This window comes from Myotis davidii, unplaced genomic scaffold (assembly GCF_000327345.1).
Source record: "Myotis davidii unplaced genomic scaffold, ASM32734v1 scaffold294, whole genome shotgun sequence".
In the NCBI taxonomy this organism is placed as follows: Eukaryota; Metazoa; Chordata; class Mammalia; order Chiroptera; family Vespertilionidae; genus Myotis; species Myotis davidii.
The window spans coordinates 1,302,923-1,312,028 of record NW_006287706.1 but is presented as its reverse complement, the minus strand read 5'-3'; the positions used below and the strand labels follow the sequence as shown (position 1 = coordinate 1,312,028).

Here is a 9,106-nt window from a genome sequence, read left to right as displayed (position 1 = left end):
AGATATAGATATAGATATAGATATAGATATAGATATAGATATAGATGATATAGATATAGATATAGATAGATAGATAGATAGATAGATAGATAGACAGATAGATAGATGATAGATAGTTTACATAAAATATAACTCACCTATTTGAAGTATAAAATCCAGTGGTTTTCAGTATATTCACAGTAATGCATCCATCTCTACTATATAATTTCAGAATATCTTTATCACTTCAGAAAGAAGCACCAGACTCATTAGTTAATAATCCCTCACATTCTTCTCATTCTTAGCTGCTGGCAACCCACTAATCTATATTCTCTCTTTATAAATTTTCATATCCTGGACATGTCATATACGTGGAATCATACCATATGTGGACTTTGGTGATAGTGAATAGTTTGTCAGGAATGCTCAAGATATGCTATATAATACAACATACCTGTTCATGGGTGAGCTGGGGGAAGACTAGGACATGATTTATCTGAACCTCTTGATTTCATCATAAAGACAAGCACAAAAGCACCAGCCATGCTTCTGAGAACATCGTTCCATGCACCCTTGAAAAAAAGTTTTGCCTCCTTCATCATGAGCAATCTTCCTTCAGGACTCCAGCTGCCTGTGTGTATGATGCCAGTTCCTTTGCAGCCTGACTGCATCCTTATGGGGCCATAAACAGTCTCTAACAGATAGGAAGTCAACCCAGTCACTGCTGTGACAGACTGCACCATCTTCGAGCTGATGAAGATGTGTGTTCTTGGGATCTGGAATCATTCCCTTTGCTGTATTATAGATACCAAAGTAGGCAGCTCAGTGGGTGATATTCTGCACAGACACATTAAAGCCTTGGTACAGACCCTTAATCCTTAATCCGATCAGATTTGTAGCTCTTAACCAGGCATGTACTGAGGCCTTGGATTCCCTTTCAGCTCCAGCTTTGCTCACATCAGCTGCTAGATGGGTACACAAAGAACACAATGAGGTGGCCCCAGCGCCAACACCTGATGCCATATTTCCTGCAAAGTAGCGGCAGAACTGGGTTCTCTTGGCTACACCACCCAGGAAGATTTGCTTGTATTTATCTTGGTAGCCAAAGTTGAGAGCCTGGCTGAGGAAGCATCTGATGACATTGGCCAGTTACCACTCCAGAAGGACAGGGCTTCCGGCTCCTTGGGAACAGGAAGCACACAGTCTATAATGCCCTTGTATAGCTTATTTGTGGTGATTTGCTTGTTGCATGCTGCACTTGCAGCAGCAGCTTGACCCCCTCAGTGGATGCTACCACTGTCTTTGAGATGGCTATGGCCACTCCACCTGCCAGGAAGTCCGTGGTGAAGGACACAGCGGTATCTGTCATATTGAAAGGAAAGAGGAGGCAGGCAACTGTGGGACTGGACTAGTGACCAACTGGGATTCCAGGACTCTGGGCAACAGTTTATTTTTATTTCATTTTATTTTTAATTGAATGTATTGGGGTGACATTGCTTAATGAAATCCTATAGGTTTCAAGTATATAATTGTATATACATCATCTATTTACTGAATTGTGTGTTTACCACCCAGTCAAGTCTCCTTCTGATAGGTAGGAAGTTAGACTTGAGCAGTAGGGTGGGGCCTGCCTTGGGGACCTGACAGGGGTTGGACCAACATTGCCTTCAGGCCACCTCTCTATGGGTGGCTCAGCAGCCAGCAGATCGCCAGCAGGCAGATTCAGAACCAGCCAATTCACGTGCAAGCTCAGAGGAAAATGACATGACCTCACTGTGACCCTGGAGTAATTATAATAAAATTTGCATTGTGGTGTTGACCCGCCCTGTGGGTTTTTCTGTATGCATCATGTGAAAGGGCATGACCCGAAGAAATATAATTATGTAACTTTTTTCTGTCAATGATCCCTGAGTGCAAATGAAAGTCTCTCCACCCAGAAAATCCCTCTTTTAAGCCATATAATCCAGGAGTTAGGGCCATTGTCTCTTTGGACTGGCCAGCTCCTCATTTGGAGTGTATCTTCAATAAACCCCACTTTGCTTTGCTTTCATTTGTGTTGACCTTAAAATCTTTCTGCTTTAATGAGAAGAACTGAGGTTCCAGCCAGCAGCCCGAATCAGTTACACTTCCATCACCATTTATCCCTCCTTTACCTTCTGCCTCTCCCATCCCCTCTCCCTCTGGTAATCACCATAATGTTTTCTGTGTCTATGAGTGTTGTTTTTCTTTTCTTTTTGCTTAATCCTTCACCTTTTTCACCCAACACCCCAAAACCCCCCCTCGGATAGCTGTCAGTCTGTCCTCAGTATCTGTTTCTAATCAAACGACAAAGCTGCTGAATCTTAAAGCCTTAACAAATGCTGCAGCTTATTTTCATTGAACAATAAACCTTTTATTTTTATCATTCCTATTAAATAGAACATTTTGTGTTTTCAGTGGTTTGCATTTGCTAAACAGTCATGACAGACAGTTTACATCGTGGCTATTGCTTTCAGGGGATTACATTGGATGATCCTCATTTCCATCCATCAGACTTCTCTGATGGCCAAAAGTCCTGATTGGGCTGTCAGGGCTTCATTCTGCTGAATATGACATTCCTGAAATCTCATGGATATTTTTTTTTCTATTATTTAAAAATACTTCTAAAAACAGTGTTCTGAACAGGTGGTCTCATCAGGTTTTCTTGTTTTGAAGTCTTTACACAGTCCAAATATCAGGTTTCTGTAAGTTTATTGTAGGTTTTAATAAACTGCTTATGCTGTTTCACCTGACTGAATTCGGGTAGTTGTGCAGCCATATTCTTTGGTTACATTTTTTAGTCACCCTTTCTGGTGCACGAGTTTTCTTTTCTGTTCTGGAAAAGCAGTTCAACCTTTGCTTGAATGTCTCTAGTGAAGTTTGACTTCTTACTTAATCACAGGCTTTCCCATCAGACACCAGTATGAGCCTTGAGGATGAGCCAGTCAAGCCTGAGGTTGGAGAGTTGGGGTCAGGGTGGACGCCAGGCTACTGGATAGCAGAGAACCTAAAGAAGCCTGAATTGTTGAGTCAGAGCATGGTGGCAGCTGCCCTGAGAGTTGCGAAGACCTATAGTGGTCTTCACTTGAGTGAGAAATAATTTTCATATGTTTGGGATTCTGGGTTAATTTGTCACTGAAGAATCACTTGGCCTAATCTGACCAATAGAGATAGCATTGGCAATTGAAGTCATTGGAGATAAGAGCAAAAAGACAACAGAAGCAATAACTAACCATTATTGAGCACTTACCAAACTTTGTTCAATGTACTTGAATGAATTATCATGTTAACTCCCACAATAACCTACTTAAGAGATGAACAGACTGAGGTACAGAGAAATTTAATAACTCACCTAGGGTCACAGTTTATAAGACTTAGAGCTGGGAATCAAACTTATGTTTCTGATACCAAAGTTCATTTACTTCCTGAGTATGGCTCTAGAATCTTTGGGTTATTTATATATTTGAAACTTTCTAAGTAAATACAAAAGTAGAACTTGATTCTAAGGTGTTAGTGTAATATTTCTTTTTAGAGGAGCATGGTAGATTTCTGTCTCCTGGAAAATTTCTTGGGATTTATGTAAACTTTAGTGCATTTGAAGCAAAAGGAGAAATTTCTGGTTCGTCTGACCTGCTTTGTTTTTGATTCGGGTTGTTTGATTGAGCAGCGTGATTTCTTTGCCGGATCCTTATCCAGATGGATTTGAAGAATGAAGCCAAGGACAAAAGGTGGTAGATGAAAAGTACAGAAACTCTACTGCAAGCAAATACTATCTCTGAAACCTTAATTCTAAATTCTAAGCCTAAAACTCTTGGTTCAGAGGAACAGAGGGGCCACCTAAGAAAGGTGTTCTCTAAGTTCCTAATCCTAAGACTCTGTCCCTCCTGGATGGACAGAGGGGCCCCTAGGAAGGGTGATCGCTGCTTTATTTGTCTTGAGGCATTAAATAGGCTGGAGACCCTCCTTTTTGGGACCTTAGCCCTGTAATCAGCTCCCAGGACCCCCACGTCTGCACTTTTCCTAGTTTGGTCACTTTATCTGTTTAGTTTGGGGCCACTTTTGATTTATCTTACGGCTTTCTCCCAGTTGTGCTGGCAGAGAAAGCCTTATCTCATAGCTCTCCCAGCTACTCAGGTCAGGGCTACTTTTGATCTAACTCATGGTCATTTTAATTGCTCAGGCCAGAGATACCCTTGTCCTTGGTTTACGGCTGTTTTCATTGCTCAGGCCTGAAATATCCCTGTCTGTCCTTGGTTTATGGCTGTTTTAATTGCTCAGGCCAGAAATGTTTCCATCTGCCTCTGGCATTTCTCTCTCATCTGTACAAGTGAGATAAGCACCCTGCATCTTCCAGTCTCCATCTATGTGTTCCTCTCCCATTCAAATGGAGTCTAAGCAAGGTGTTAACAGTCCTTCATACAGTGGCAAAGGTTACCCAGCGGCCAGTGCTCCACACCTGACTGCCACTGTACTTTAGGGGGCAGACCCAGTCATCCGGAACCCACCCCACTGACATTTTGTTCCATTACTTTAAACATTTATTCTTGATAATAAAAATCCACCCAGGGTCCTAACTAATGAATTGACAAATTATTTTACTGTACCCTATTAAAGGTATTAGTTGGTATTGGTTGCTTTTTTGTATATTTTGTTATAGTATGTTTTTTTGTGTGTTTTGTTTTGTTTGTTTGTTTTTGGTAGAAATATAAGAAATTCTGATTCACTCACTGAAGAATTTGGAAGCAGTCTGGGGAACAGGGAAAATACAAGATGAACTGAAACAGAAAGTAAGATAAATTCTTGAAGACTAATGGGGGGGGGTGTCAAAAGAATATTCAAGTCAGCTTGAAGGGGCTCCTATTGGCAAAATTAGGAGATCATTTGAACATAAAAAAGAATATTGAGTGTGGATGATTGTATAAAAAGGAGACTTTTGTGTATATCTTACCTTACTTTTATTATTGTTGTCTACAATACCCACTATCCATTAGGGAGCTTCCATAGCAGCTCTGGGATTTGTTTTATTTTTTCCAATTTTTTTGAGACATAATGACATATAACACTGTGTAAGTTTAATGTGTCAATGTATTGACTGGATACACGTATATTGTGAAATGATTACCATAGTGTGTTAGTAAATACCTCCATCACTTCACATAATTATCATTTTCATTTTGTGGTGAGAATACTTAAGATCTATTCTCTTAGCAACTTTGATGAATATAATGCAGAAGTGTTGCCTATAATCACCATGCTGCACATTAGTTCCCCAGAACTTATTCATCTTATGTTTTTTATTCTTTTTGTGTTAATTTTTGTGTATGATGTCAAATAGCAGTCTAGTTTCATCCTTTTGCAATGGCTTTTCAATTTTTGCAGCACTATGTATTGAACAGGCTCTTTTCTCCATTGTATGTTTTTGACTACATTGTCAAAAATCAGTTGCCCATATACATGAGGGTGTATTCCTGGGCTCTCAGCTCTGTTACAATGGTCTGTGTGACTGTTTTTCTCTGAATACAATACCATCTTGACTATTGTAACTTTGTGGTATTATTTAAATTGGGGATGTGAGATCTCCATCTTGTTCTTTTTACTCAGGATTGGTTTTGGAAACTCAGGTTTTTTGTGGTTTCATACAAATTTGATTTTTTTTCTATTTGTTTGAAAAATGACATTGGGATTTTTATGGGGATTGAATTAAGTCTGTATATTGTTTTAGGTAATATGGCCATTTTAACTAGTTGATTCTTCCAACCCATGAACAACGAGCATATTTCCATCTCGTTGTGTCTTCAATATCTTTCAATAATGTCTTTTAGTTTTCAGTGTGTAGATCTCCACAACCTTTGTTAAATTTAGTTCTAGGTGTTTTATAATTTTGTTGCAATTGCAAATTAAATTGTGGTGGGTTTTATTTTCATTTATTTTCTGAAATTGTATCAGTTTTTTACACATTAATTTTGTATCCTGCAACTTTACTATGTTTGTTTATTATCTCTAATAGTTTTTTGGTGGAGTCTTTAGGGTTTTCCATATTTAGAATCATGTCATCTGCAAAATGTGACAATTTCATTTATTTCCAGTTTTGATGCCTTTATTTCTTTGCCTTGCCTCACTATTCTGGCTAGGACTTCCATTACTATGCTCAATATCAGTGGTGAGAGTGGGCATCCTTGTCTTCATTCTGATGCTAAAGGAAATACTTTCAGTCGTGTTTTTTTTTGACATTGAGTATGATGTTATCTGAGAATTTGTTATGTATGGTTTATTTTACCCATTTTATAATAGCCATTTTGTTGTGCTTTTTAGTTACAAATGAATGTTGTTTCTTGTCAAATGCTTTTTCTACATCTATTGGTATGATCATATGACTTTTATTCTTTATTTCGTTAATGTGGTGTATCAAATGGATCAATATGCATATGTTAAAACATCCTTTTGTCTCTAGAAAGAACCCTACTTAATTGTGATATACTATTATCATTTTAATGTATTGTTGTGTTTGATTTGCTAATAGTTTGTTTAGGATTTTGGTGTCTATATTCATCAGAGATATTGGTCCATAGTTTTCATTTTTGTGTTGTCCTTGCCAGGTTTTGATACCAGGGTTATGTTAGCCTCATAAAATGAATTAGGAAATAAATGCCTCTTCATCAATTTTTTGAAAGAGTCTGAGAAGTATACCCACTAATTCTTCTTTGAAGGTTTGGTAGAATTTAATGGTAAAGCCATTTGGTCCTGGACTTTAACTTTTTGGGAAGTTTTTGATGACTATTTCAATTTCTCTGATGTTGATCAGTCTATATAGCTTTTTCAATTTTTCATTTATGGAGGTTATATGTTTCTAAGAACTTGTCCATTTCTTCTAGGTTATTAAATTTGGTAGCATATAGGCTTTCATAGTATTCTTGTATAGTCCTTTATATTTTTGTGTTATCTATTGTAACTTCTCTTTCATTTTTTATTATATTAGAATCTTTTCTGTTTTGTCCATAGTGAGTCTAGCCAGAGCTTTCTCAACTTTATTAATAGTGTTTGGTTTTTGTAAACAGCTCTTTCTTACATTAATTTTTCTATTGTCTTTTTGGTTTAATTTTGCTCTAATTTTTATTACTTTCAACCTTCTACAGACTATTTGCTTTTTCTAGTTCTTTAAGGTGAAATGTTAGGTTGTTTATTTGATATTTTTCTTGTTTCTTGAGGTAGTCCTGTAATGATATAAACTTCCCTCTTATTACTACTTTCGTTATATCCCCAAAATTTGTATATTTCATACTGTCATTCTCATTTGTCTCTATGTATAGTTTAATCTCACCTTTTATTTCTTTTTTGACTCAGTTTTTTTTAGTAATATGTTGCTTAATTTCATATATTTATTGCATTTTTCAATTTACTTTTTATAGTTAATTTACAGTATCAAAGCTTTGTGGTTAAAGGATATACTTGTATCATTTCAATGTTCTTAAATTCTTGAGGCTAGTTTTATGCCTTAACATATGGCTTATTCTTGAGAATGTTTCATGTGCACTGGAGAAGAATGTGCATTCTATTGTTTGGGATGAAAGTTCTATAAATCTCATAAAAGGCAGTACCACATCTTCTTTATACATCATCCCTCAAAGGATTCTTACATTGTTTTCCTGTTTCAGCTGTTTTGAATAATGCTGCAATGAATATGGGGGTACATATATCTTTATAAATATGTATTTTCAATTTTGCTAGGTTGGCATGAAGAGGGATGGCTGGGTCATATGGTAGGTCTATTCTCAACTTTTTTGAAGAACCTCCATATTGTTTTCCATAGAGGCTGCACTAATTCATGTTCCCACCAGCATTATACAAAGGCCTTCTCCACATCCTCCCCAACACTTGTTATTTCACTGGGAAAAGGTGATGAGAAGAGGATGAAGAGGGTAAATGGGGTCAAATAAGGTGACAGAAGGACTATCACATTGGATGGTGATCACACAATGTAATATACAGATGATGTATTATAGACTTGTACACCTGAAACATATATAATGTTATTGACAATGTTACCTCAATACATTTATCTAAAAATAATAATGTAATTGTAATAAAATTACTTTTAAAATATTAATTTTCAGGTTACTCATTGCCAGGGTATGGAAATATAGTGGGTTTTGTCTATAGATTTGTATTCTGTAAACTTGCTGAAGACATTATTTTTATATGTTTTTGTGTGTGGATTCCTTAGGATTTTCTGTATATAAGATATGTCACCTGTGAATAGAATTGAATTTAATTCTTTCTTTTAAATCTTGTGTCACTTTATTTTACTTTCTTGACTGATTGGCCAATCTAGACCTCCAGGACATTCTTGAATAATAATGGTAAAAGTTTTGTCCCTGACTTTAAGAGGAAAGCACTGTTAAATGTCATGTTAAATGGAGAATTTTCATAGCTGCCTTTTAGCAGTTTCAAAGTTTTTATCATAAAAGCGTGTTTGATTTTGTAAAATGCTTTTTTCTATGTATTGATATGACCATATTTTTCCCATTTCTTCTCTAAATACAAGAAAATGTAATGATTGGTTTTTGTGTATTAAGTCAACCTCACATTCCTGAGATAAATTTGTTTATTATTAGGTGACTAGTTGGCCCGGTGCATGAAATTTGTGCAGGAGGGGGTTGTTCCCTCATCCCAGCCTGCACCCTCTCCAATTGGGGACCCCTTGGGGGATGTCTGACTGCCAGTAAACCAGCGGTCAGACTTCCCTCTTGCAATCTGGGATTGCTGGCTCCTAACCACTCACCTGCCTGCCTGCCTGATTGCCTCTAACCCGTATGCCTGCTGGCCTGATTGCCCTAACTGCCTCAGCCTGCCTGCCTGATCGCCCCTAACTGCCCTCCCATGAAGGCCTGAGCTCACCCTCAACTGTCCTCCCTTGCAAGCCTGATCTAATCTCCAATTGCCCTCCCCTGCAGGCCTGATTTTGCCCGCAACTGCCCTCCCCTACCAGCCTGATCTCTCCCCCAATTACCATCCCCTGATGGCCTGATTGCCCCTAACTGCCTCTGCCTCGGCACCCACCACCATGGCTTTGTCCAGAAGGAAGTTGGACGTCCGGAAGATCGCTGGTTGA

The 9,106-nt window shown here is 37.8% G+C and overlaps 2 pseudogenes; both read right to left on the bottom strand.

Annotated features, from left to right (window-relative positions):
- Positions 1 to 471: 471 nt before the first annotated feature.
- Positions 472 to 1,385, bottom strand: LOC102762799 (annotated as a pseudogene).
- Positions 1,386 to 2,507: 1,122 nt separating this feature from the next.
- Positions 2,508 to 2,776, bottom strand: LOC107182428 (annotated as a pseudogene).
- Between the last annotated feature and the right edge of the window lie 6,330 nt (positions 2,777 to 9,106).